At 41.8% G+C, this 12,740-nt stretch overlaps 1 protein-coding gene across 1 annotated transcript in view; it reads left to right on the plus strand.

The window, feature by feature from the left end:
* LOC149795929 (adhesion molecule nephrin-like) overlaps nucleotides 1-12,740 on the plus strand; it is a 149,316-nt gene that overhangs the window by 97,062 nt on the left and 39,514 nt on the right. The window lies entirely within an intron of this gene.

Below are 12,740 nucleotides of genomic sequence, written 5' to 3' on the forward strand. Positions count from 1 at the left end.
CGGTTATCGTTGTAACGGTTATTGGAAATCTCAACGACGTTTCTAATCTCGTTATGTCGCTGATGGTTGCTCCACGCTCTTTTACGGTTAGTTCCCACTGGTTGATTTTGCTACGTCGTAAATCAGTCAATTTGTTTCCTCGACATGCATTTGTAAAATGCTCTATTATTCGTTCTGCTACACAATTTATCCCAGTTGACTGTTTCATCGGTTTCAGTTTTCCGATATCAGGTTTCTTATTTAACGGGTATATTCCATAAACAACTGCTGTTTCAGGATACGCTCGTTCATAGTATGGTCTGTCAATTCCGGTTAACAACCCCGGCTTGGAGTCGCGGCTGACAGTGACTGTTTTCATGTCGCTGAGAACTGGTTCAAATTTATCACGTATGATCCAATCACCTGATTCCACCCGGACAATGAATTTTACTCTGAAGAAATACCTTTTACCGTCAAGTTGTGATATTATCGTTGCTGCGCGGTTGTCGTTCATGATAGCATCAACAACACCATCAATTCGAAATGTTGACCAACTATGAGATGCACCATCACGCTTGAATTCATTGATACAATCGCGTATTTTACTCAACAGGGTTCTATCGTTTATTAACGCTTTTGGTGTGTCCTTGAGGACTCTATCGAGATTGAATTTAATATTTTTCCAGGGCTTAATTGCTGCCAATCTCTCGAACTCATCCATATAATTAAAACAAGTATTTAAATGAAAGAATATAGTATAATGAATCACTGCAAATGGTTGATGATTGGGTCGATAACCCCGTGCAATAAATCATGTAGAGGTGAATTCTGCGGATATCATTTACAAAGCGTTCGTAATGGTTCTCTTGGCCCCCTCCCGTGCTTGGTTTGTCACGTCGGTGTAAGAGGAAAATCGCAGTTGTGTATTAATTGTGGCGGAAAGCGATACAGGGAACTAAAACGTTATTACGACAAGCGAATTAAAAACGCCGTCATTGACCCCACCGCCGACTTCGTTATCAAAACCCCTCAAGACTACGTTGAAAGATTCATAATTAAACCAAATAATAAATTAGACAAGTAGTATTATTATACAAATGGACCAAGAATTTCAGCCGCATCCTGTGCTCGTCAATTACGAGGCATCTCGCGACGGCATTGTTAGAAATCGTAGACTGAAGAAGCCGGTTGGATGGAAAAACAATCACGGGTATTTAATGTTTGGTGCCGGAAAGAAGAAGTATCTTGTTCACAGGGTGGTATATGAAGCGTTTAAGGGGCCAATCGAGGATGGTTTTGTTATTGATCATATTAATAATAATAAGACTGATAATTCTCTTATAAACTTGCAAGCTATCTCTCAGAGTGAAAACAATAAAAAAGGCCAAACCGGTAAATACCCAAAGAAAGCAAGGGGCGTCAAATCGTTTGATACAACAACTCACGAAGAAAAAACATTTCAGTCGATGAATGAAGCCAGCAGATACTTTGACATTTGTAGAACCTCAGTTCGAGATGTTGCAGAGAATATAACTAAAACAGCGATCTCAAAAAAGACGGGCCACAGAATTCGATTTTTATATATAGATACGAAGTCACCGGCGCCCATGGCGCTGACGAAGTCGCCATGACAATAAATTGTCCATTCCGGAAGAAAACGAATTATTAAACACCTTCGGAATTGATACACGGGGTTTCATTTTTTTTTATTTAAAAACAAGATGTTTTATAAGAATAATGAATATCGAAGACATCAATAATATATTAGCCGAGATTTCAAAATTAAAAAATCAAGGAATTGAATTATCTGATGGTCTTGACAGTGAAAAAATATTATCCGATTATGAGATTATTAACGAACAGTCGAAACGGGGACGTTTTACCCTGGCCCGCGAGTACTTTTTTATAAAACGATTACAACATACGATCAATGAAAACTTGTACCACAATGACGCAAATGCATTCATTGGACTATTCACTGCCGTTGAAATAATACGAAAAAAACTCGGACGTGTTTATGAACGACGCCGGGAGATTTCTAGTAAGATCAAAAACATTAGAAGGATCATAGACGAAAACTCCGGCGAGAAATTAGAAATTGCTTCGCAATTGCAATAATGGTAGGCGAATCACTTACTACTCGGCTAGCCAGAGAGCGGCTAGCAGCGCTTAAAAAGTTCATACCGTTACGAGACAGGGTCCGAGAACAACTTCAAACGCGGCAGCAACTACAAACCGATTTTACTGTTGGAAGCGAACAACTCTTTGCCCCGGTAACTAAAGCGACCAAAGATGTTACGGCGGCAACTGTGCCCGTCCTCGATGCGCTTGAAAAGATAGCGGCAGAGACAAAACAAACAAAAAAGTCTTTAGAAACACTCCCTGCGAAAATAGCGGCTGCTACAACACGGAGGCCACCACCACTCGCTATAACCGAACCACAAGAACCTTATGTTACAATGGCCGATGAAGAAGAACTAGGCGCCACCGCAAGAGAACCAGAAGAAGAAATACCAGAAGAAGAAATACCGGAAGAAGAAATACCGGAAGAAAAAGAGGGGAATATACCCCGTATTGTACTCAAGAAGAGCACAATAGATCAAATTAGAGGCTTCAGCAACAGGGAAGAATTAATTAATTTTGCTGCCAACAATTTTGCTAAGAGCATACGAGATAAGAAGCATATCAATAGCGGTTACGAGAAAAATATAAAGTCGTTAAAGGACTGGGCAAGAATAGTGTATTTAGCAAGTAAACATAAAGATGCATTACCACATCGTGGTGATCCCGATTACGATAAATTCCACAAGGAAGTTAAGAGTATAACACCAAAAAAAGGAAAAGGATACTCTGTTGGTAAAGAATCCTACGGCGTTACCTGCCCTGGTAGTGTTCTCAGTGATATATCACGGCTAGAGGTACTAATTGGAGGAAAACGAGCCGGAAATAACTCTCCGGAAATAATCAATGAGGCCGCTGATATTTGCAAGCGTTTATTTGCAGGCGGTATTATGGACATTAATGCATATCGAACGCTCATAGACGAACTCGTGGATGATTAATTGGAAAACTGGTGTTTTTAATAAGGATGATCATACACTACAACCATGATAAACCAGTACTCGTCTACGTGGTAAACTCGCGATTGCCTGTTTACCGCGCGTACTATGGAGATGGTCTCGGTAGCACCATTGCGGGGTTATTTACAAGAATGGCTCCAAAAGTAGCGCCGTTAGCCAAACAATTAGGAATGAAGGCTATTGATGTTATTCGTGATAAGGGTATTAGTGCTATTGGAGACGTTGCCGGAAAGGCGCTTTCAGCCGCGCGGGACAAACTAATGTCGTTGGTGAAATCTAGGGGATTTTCAAGAAAAAAACAAAAACCACCGGTGATGCCATCAACGACAGTGATGCCTGCAAATGTCAGTAAAGTAATAAATAACGCCGTGGAAGAAAAACTAGCGTCGTTGGTAAACAATAATCAAGATGACATCGCAAACATAATAGCGGGAAGTGGTTTAAAACCACGACGATGATTTAGATGCATCGGCGTATTATTAAATAAAATGTTTAAACGAACAGCTGACCCGGCGTTTGATATGGACGCACCAGTGCACAAGGATGATTCTGTCCGTAATTATCAATTTTATTCCTATCATGCAGTACAACCCAACATACGATCGCGAATTGAACTTCAAGTCCATGATACCAGTAAATATTTTTTACCGTGTGAAGCGTTTATTGAAATCGAAGGAGAACTTGTAACAGAGGCCGATACTCCTGCTGTACCAGCACCGTATCCAGATGGTACCAAAGTTGGCTTAGTCAATAACGGCGTAATGGCGCTATTTGAGAGCGCAAAATATCTCATTGACGGGCGAGAGATCGAGTCTATAGAACGCGATGTTGATGTTGCTACAACAATAATCGGGCTAGCAAGATATTCCGACGATTATACAAGATCAGCGGGTCCATCTATGATGTTTGCAAAGGATAATAAAAACACTGCTGGAAACTCGCAATTTGTGGTAAGACGACCAAGAAATAATGCTAATAACAATGACGCTGATGTTGAGAATATGATTATAAACAGCGATCCTAATTTCAACCTCGGAGCTGCAACACGCATATCAATGTTAACAGGACCGCGTAGATCTTTCTCATGCGCGATTCCACTGCATCATATATTTGGATTTTGTAGGAACGTGCGAAAAGTTATCTACGGAGCAAAGCATACCGTGGTGCTTGTGCGAAAAGGTGATGATAGAAATGCAATTTGGAGAATTCCAGCGGATCTTGCAAATCCAAATAATGACCCTGGTAAAGTCGTTTTAACTAAAATATTATTGTGGATGCCAGTAATAACTCCATCCATTACCACAGAGGCACGATTGCTATCCTTTATGGAGCAGGGAGGAAAATCATTACTAAGTTGGCTAACAACAACAACAGATACTAAGCAATCAAATATCAATGGTATATTCACATGGAACCTGGCATCACAACAAGGCATTTCGGCTCCACGTCATATATTTGTCGCGTTGCAGGATATGACGAGAGTTGATAATCAATTATCCAGCCATATGATATTTGATCGATTAGGCGTTACTGACGTCTCGCTGAGAATAAACGGTCAGCAGGAACCATCCGAGGATATACAGCTTAATTACGGTCAAAACCATATTGCACGCGTGTACCATCGGTTGCTGTCGTATATGAGTCGTGATCAAAACGTCGACACTGGTTTGCAAATATCACAATATGATTTCAGAGAACTATATCCGATCTATTACTTTTCGCTGGAACATCTTGATTTAACGAGACAATCCGTCGTTGATATACACTTCCGAGCTAATGTAACTCGCGGCGTTATTGCTGATTATAGAGCTATTGCTGTCATCCTCAGCGATAAATCAATGCTGCTAGAAGGTGTTGGTGGACGAATGAGAATCGTTGATGCGCCAGTGGAAAACATGTAATTGAAAGCACAAACACGTTTACAATAAAATGTCGTATAGTGTCGTCAGTGTAGAGTTGACTGATGGTCAAGTCAAGAAATTACAATCAAAGTCGGCTAAACAATGCGGAACCACAATAACGCTGAAGCCGTCGCAGATGGCGGGTGGTAATCATAAGATATCGTTGACGACGCGTCAAATAAAACATTTCAATGATGCGATGAAGAATAAAAAGGGTGTTCAAATAGATTTCTCGGCCGCAGCAATTAAAAACATGGAAAAGACCGGTGGGATATTTCCGCTGTTAGCTGCGATTCCAGCGTTGATTGCCGCGGCCGCACCAGCAGTGGCTAAGGCGGCGGCGTTAGGAGCCGTTGGTACCGCGGCGGGGATGGCATTGAAGAAGGCAACCGGGAAAGGCTACAAAAAAAAACGACCCGTGGCCGGAAAGGGTCTAAGACTACCGGGAACCCCGTATTCATGGTACTCGGGAAAGGGTCTAAGACTACCGGGAACCGTTTATTAACGCAGGAGTCAATGACTCCCATGTCTAATTTTGATTTAATAGACGCCGCAAACGCGCTAGCGATAAAAAACTTCAGAGGTGTTTTTATGAGGGATCAATTACCGGCGGCACCAAGGAATATTGAAACCGGTATAATTAACCTCGATGGGTCCTCCGGAGCGGGAACTCATTGGGTTGCATACGCGATCGATCCGCGTGCGATCGTCTATTTTGATTCATATAGGTTAGCCCCGCCGAACGAGTTTATGCGGTATGTCCGGGCGTGTTCAGCCCGGGCGTGTTCAGCCCGGGTTTTTTATTCCACGCTGCCAACACAGCAGTTAAGTGACCCACCGATATGTGGCCGTGAGGTATTGAACGTACTTGCGGCGATTTCATCATCGCGAAAACCACCTCATGTGGTTGTAAACGAATACACTAGTGGGGTCGTAGAAGCTCAACGGATTTTAGAGAATAACATTTACAATAATAATGATTGATATCTGGGGGCGACCGGTTTCGGCGCTGAAAGAATCCACGGAAACGGCCGCCGCCGACATAAAAAAACTAATTGAGGATGAAATCGCTGATACGTTGAATCTAACAAGTGTTGACCCGGGCGAAATAGTTGTATTTCAAGACCGCCAGGGTAAATTGAAATCCGGTAATGTGTCACTGAATGACGTTTTAATACGACAGCGTAATGCCGCCGAGAACGCTATCGCGCTGTATACCAGCGACGGACGACTCAAACCGGGTGAAGATATATCGATGATAGATGGAAGAATAAGTATACTTGGCAACAGTTATATAACCATTTCGAATTCGTTAAAAGGTTTACGTGGTGAATTTAACTTTCATGGAGAACAGTTCAGGTCGGCGCTAATGCATTTCGACGATGTGAAACACATTGTCGATAGTTTTTTTCGGGGACCCCCGACGGCAACCGAACCAAATCTTGCAACAATAACAAATGCTATTTCGGAACTTATGGCGCTGTCGGCCAATTTACAACCGTTGCGAAAAAATGTTAACAGGATCGATGACAACTTTGATAAATTCTTTGGTAAAAAAAATACCAAGCCGGATGAGATTACAATAACTATAAATGATATCACTGCGTATGGACAGGAAATAAAAACAATCAAAACTGATGTTGCAACAAACAAAAGGAGTGTAGACGCGCATGAACGGGAAATAGAAATAATCGGCGCTAATGTTGCAACGATCATAAATAATGTAGACTCGCATGGACGGAAAATAGAAACAATCAAAACTGATGTTACAACGATCATAAATAATATGGACACGCATACACAAGAAATAGGAACAATCAAAACTGATATTGAAGCGAGCAAAAAGAGTGTGGACGCGCATACACAGGAAATAGGAACAATCAAAACTGATGTTGAAGCGAACAAAAAAAATGTAGACGCGTATTGGCGGGGAATAGGAATAATCAAAACTGATGTTGCAGCGAACAAAAAAGGCATAGACGTGCATACATATGAAATAGGAACAATCAAACTTGATGTTGCAGCGAACAAAAAAAGTATGACCGAGAATACACGGGAAATAGAAACAATCGAAACTAATGTTGTAACGATCATAAATAATGTAGACGCGCATTGGCGGGAAGTAGGAATAATCAGAACTGATGTTGAAACGATTAAAGACGGACTACCGAGAGTAGCAGAGCAATTCGAAAAAATAAAAACCCCTCATGAGAACATCATCAACACAGTATACACAATTCGGCATGGATCATTCGATTGGACTCCTACACAGAATACAGTAAATATCACCGCAACTGTTAAGGGCATTTATCGACTGACACTGGTTTCAATGATGCAGTTTAATATATTATCGTCGAGTTCATCCGGGTTTAACAATACAATATCAACAATTATAGACAAGAACGCAACTGAACAGTTTACAATTTATGCCGTTGATGGAAATTTAACCAGGGCAAACATTACATGGTATGTGGAATTTGTAGCGAATCTAAGTAATTAAAAACACTAGCTCTTTTAAAATAAAAATGACCACCAAGGAAATTGAATCAGAGGTATCACCGACGTCACATCAATATCGATTCGATACCGCAAAAGAATTTTCCGCGAACTTGAAAACGCTTTCCGAACAATACCGTGCAAAAATAAAAAAATACCGTCGTAAAATAACCGCCATCGACGCGGTCGTGTACTCAGTGTCGGGCATAGTAGCTGGCGCCGGTGTTATTTTATCCACGGTAACCACGATAGCCCCGATCGCTGTTCCAATCGTTGTCTCCGCAATGACAACAATTGCTGGAGTCGCCAACGCAATCACTAGGAAGATATCATCGTGTTTTCAGAAAAAACTCAACGAGTATACAGTAAAACATCAAATAGTATCCGACGCGTACTCGAAATTATCCGGGTTGATCTCGTTATCGATTGATAATTTGTTCATATCCGATGTTGAATTCTCCACGATGGTCCAGTTGTATAGCTCCGCGATGTCAAAAATCGAGGATTTTCAACTGGAACCGGAACCACCTGGTTGTTGAAATTAGACACTAAAAACAACGAATAATAATAATGTCGCTGAACCCCGAAGGGTCTCAATTACTTCAGCGGATCGCGGAGAATACCACTCCGGTACAAACAAATATGATATCGATAACATCAACGAAACCCGAATTCAGTGTGAACTTCCCATCACCGTTTCCAGTGAAGGAAATAGCGCTGGCAAAATTGCGAGTATATCACAGTTGGCCTAATATCCGAGCGGACGCATTTAACGGACAACAACCTAATAACTCGCTGGTTTTTGCATGGACGAATAAACCCGATGGGACCCCAGACTGGAAGGAGGTTACAATACCAACTGGGTCATACCAAATAGAACAAATCAATAAGGAATTTCAACGCAGGATAAAATCGATCACAGGAAAAGAATCAAAAATCGCTATTACGGTTCATGAACCGACGTTATCGTCGACGATTGAAATAAGCACACCGGGGACCGGGGTATATGGTTGATATCTATAACAGTTCAATAAGAACCATACTAGGATGGCCTAAGAATCCACCTCATGAAATCCCCGCGGACACCCCCCCATCAACTATCCTCAGACACGATAACGGAGATGGTGGTAGGCATATTGCTCCATACAACGTAAATATTGCATCGGTGATAGCGATTAATCTAGTGTGTGATGTTATCGAAGGGAGTTACCAGGTGGATACCAAGCAATCAAATCAAGCTCAACAGGGGTATATCCTTTATTCGTTTTCACCAACAGCCCCTCCGGGATTTTTGATCATTGAGAGTCCGATTAATCCGGTCTATATGCGATGCCATGATCGGTTTTTAACGAGAATTAATTTCAGACTTACCGATCAGTCAAATAACCTAATTGATCTGCAAGAGGAGGAGTTAGTGATCACTCTGTTTGTAAGATCATAGCAGCAGAGGGGGCGATGACATCGACGCGGTCGTCGATGTGCTTACCGGACGCTGACGACGCTGGGGATCGGCGCGCAGAAGGTGTTAATTAAACCAAATGACGTTTGGACGATCCCCCAACGACGACGTCGTTTTTTTTTTACCAGGCGCTGACGACACTAGATCGTTGAGTGCAGAAAGTATTAATTAAGCAAAATAACGATTGGACAAAATGTCCGATTCGCCCCCTCTGCTGCTCAATATTTATAGGGACAATGAAAATCTCAGTCAAAAAGGTCTTGGGTGTGTATAGGGACAATGGTACTTACCACTAATATAGGACGATAGGAATGGAACAGGTGAGGTGATGTCACGGTACTGGTCATTAGTATCAGTGTGCACTAGGCGTTCTGTAAAGTGATATATCCTGCTCCGCCAATCATTCTACCCAGTTACATGTCCCGCCGGGCCAATCATTGTTCTATTGGAATAGTTTATGAACCAGCTGAACTTACCCGCCTCCCGCTACCCGCTGAACGAGTTGAACTTGCACGTTACCGGCTACCCGCTGTACTAGCTGAACTTATCCGCCACCCGCTAGATGCTAAACTAGCTGATCTTAACCGACTCTCGCTACCCGCCAACCGTTGAACTAGCTGAATTTACCCGCCACCCGCTACCCGCTGAACGAGCTGAACTTAACCTTCCCACGCTACCCGCCACGCGCTACCCACTGAACTAGATGAACTTAACCGACAACCATTACCCGCTAGACTAGCTGAACTTAAATGCCATCCGCTACCCGCTGAAATAGCTGAACTTACCCGCTATCCCGTCACTATTTGCTGATTGGTCCGATTGAGGTCAGTTCCTTGCCATATTGTTGCCAATGTCTAGTACCATAACGTCACCTCACCTATTTCATTTCCCTTGTCGCTATGTCACCGTGAAAGTCTATAACGCTTGGAGGGGCGGGACTGACTGGATATATACATAGACATATAAAATATGTACAACACCAAATGAATAAAATCGACTAAAAGAATGTTTAGGCAAGAAAGCCAATTTTTTCGAGGCATCTGAGTGGTCCTTAAAAATGGCCTTTGATTTTCTTCTATTCTTATACAAACACCAATATATACTATATACACATCGGAAGAGGAGAATGAATAAAACACAAATATACATACTATCCACACAAACGTACGCTAACGCATGCAAATACACATTATACTATCCACACACACACTCTATTATCCATACAAACGTACGCGCACTCGCACAACAACACTCTCTACTATACACACACACAAACTCGAACACATACAGACCCAGAATATACTATCAAAAACCACAATATCTACTATCCACACGGAAGAGGAGAAGAAAACACAATATCTACTATCCATACAAACGGTTTGTGTAAAGGGCTTTCTCTTGTAACCATCGCAACACTTGAGGTAAAAGGAGACTTTTCAGACGGGTTTTAGCAGCACGATACAATTTCGCACCTCCTCCGTAACCTGCAGGATGGGCTGGATCGTAATAAATGCTAGCTAACACCTTCTCTTCACTGATGCTACTTTGGATGGGGCGAAATGGTGGTTTGGAAACGGTTTTTCGTGTCCGATGAACCACGGGAGTATTAGTCGAGGTCAGTATCGGTAATGGGATGGTTTTGGTCTTTTCTCTTTTCATTTCTGGTTTTCCTTCTTACTTTTTGACTTCTGTCGAAGGAGGAGTGGACATAATGTTTTTAATCCCAGCTTTCAATTAGTCTTGTTAGTGAGTGGGGAAAGGGGTCAACAGGGACGCTGAAATCTTACTAGGAATGGGAGCTGCTCGCTGTGTTTGAAAGACTTCTTCTTCCTCAGGCATTCGTAGCACTGCGTCTGTCTTGACCACTGGTGGTGGTGGTGGTGGTGAAGGACGTTTCATCAGAACCATACAATATTTCAGAGTCGGTAGAGCTGTTTCGTCTACAGCTTTCTGGTGAAAGAATTGCAGTCAGTGGAACAGCTGATCATACCTTTTCGATTTTTCTGTTTCGGACGGATTTTTGAGAGTCATCAACATTGCGATTGGTGCTGTAACTGGGACATATCGGTCAAACAAGGATTGGAAGGTAAATGCCGGGTTCGTTGTTCTTGCCACCGATGATATTCAATCCATTGTTTGTAAGACACAAAAGCCAGTTTTCGTCCTTCCATTCGATTCCAATGGTCACGTCTAAGATCTTTTAACTCCAGAGGTCCCTTTTGTTTTCTTGGTCCTGTTTTATATGTCTCCCATGAGTCCTCCCTGCACTGTTCCCGATATTCCTTTCTGCAAGGGTCCTAACAACATGAGTACAATTCCTTCGCGTTGCACCAACATCTTTTTCTTTTGACGAATGGGTATTTTCTTTTGAACCATTTGAAAAATAACGTGTTGATGCTTGGCTAAGCATTTTTTTCTGATGTGGAGACAAAGGTATCGTGCCTTTCAAGAAATTCAAACATTCGCATACGGTATCGACGACGTCTTTGGAGGCTGTTTGAATGAGTTGTTTTTGCATGAGCTTTGGACAGGACATGCAACATATCCCAATATTTGGCTTAACTGGGAGGCAGCCGTTTCATTTTCTTTCCTGTTTTGGCCTGAGGGTGGTGTGGAGTTATTTGAGGGGACATATCTGGGCGTTGATGATCACTGGAATGAATGCGTCGCCTTTTATTGTGTTTACGTCGTATCAACTTAATGACAGGTATCACGAGATGAAGCCGGGTTGGGACTGGATTAGGGAAAACACCAAAGGCTACTGCGTTTATAAGATGTTTATTTATAAACCCAAATTAAATATTAACAAATCTGACACCATTATAAACAAAAAGATAAGAAAAATTATAAAGTTCCTAACATTGAACTATCAACAACAATTAACTCAACGACAAAATACTCAAACATGAATTTAACAAATAGAATTTCAAACAAACGCGAATTAAGCCCTATCACCGATCAACACAATAAAAGTATACGATTTACACCCCTATATAAACAAACTTGAATGTATCGTTCATATAACGATATTGAAATGCAAGTGAATTTTATTGTATCGTTCATATAACGATTTTGAAATGCATGCAAATTTGAATGTATCGTTTAAATAACGATTTGAAATGCATCATATTATGAACCTATTCATCGTTCATATAACGATATTGCAATAGGAATGAATTAAATTATGAACCTATCGATCGTTCATATAACGATATTGTAATAGGAATGAATGAAAATTTGCTCAGATAGCAATAGTGAAAATAACAACGTCGAATACAGTATATATAACTATCATGGCGCCCATTTGACGTCCAAAATGTAACACCCGTTCCACTCGCTCTAGTCAGTGGTCAGAGAAACGCCCACGCATGGTCCGCCCCTCTCAGTCTGTTGAAGGATCCCTCGAGAGCCCTCACATTCAACACAGACCCGATGGTTCGAAGCCTTTGTCCCTCGCATTGAGAACACTAGTACACTCTTCCGAACCAACGTCACCAGACACAGCGCATACGTCACACGAAACCACACAGAGTTCTGTGACTCCACATCATACGATGCATAAGGCATGGCAGGCATGTATAAGGCAGCTCTACAGCTGGCGACTCCACATCAACCAATATACAAGGCATGCCATAAGGCAGCTAAAATTATAACAACTAAACCGTGTAGTACATATGACACGGTTAAGTACTTCTGCGTTGTTATATGTTGCGTATGCGCGCACATGATTTCGTTACCCATTACATCAATCGTTCAATGCATGCAGCGTATAATTAACTTCAATTTGTCTGTTCAGTTACAACAAATAGCTAACTCGAACCAGAC

Source organism: Sinohyriopsis cumingii, chromosome 7, assembly GCF_028554795.1.
Source record: "Sinohyriopsis cumingii isolate HCF-2022 chromosome 7, ASM2855479v2, whole genome shotgun sequence".
NCBI lineage: Eukaryota > Metazoa > Mollusca > Bivalvia > Unionida > Unionidae > Sinohyriopsis > Sinohyriopsis cumingii.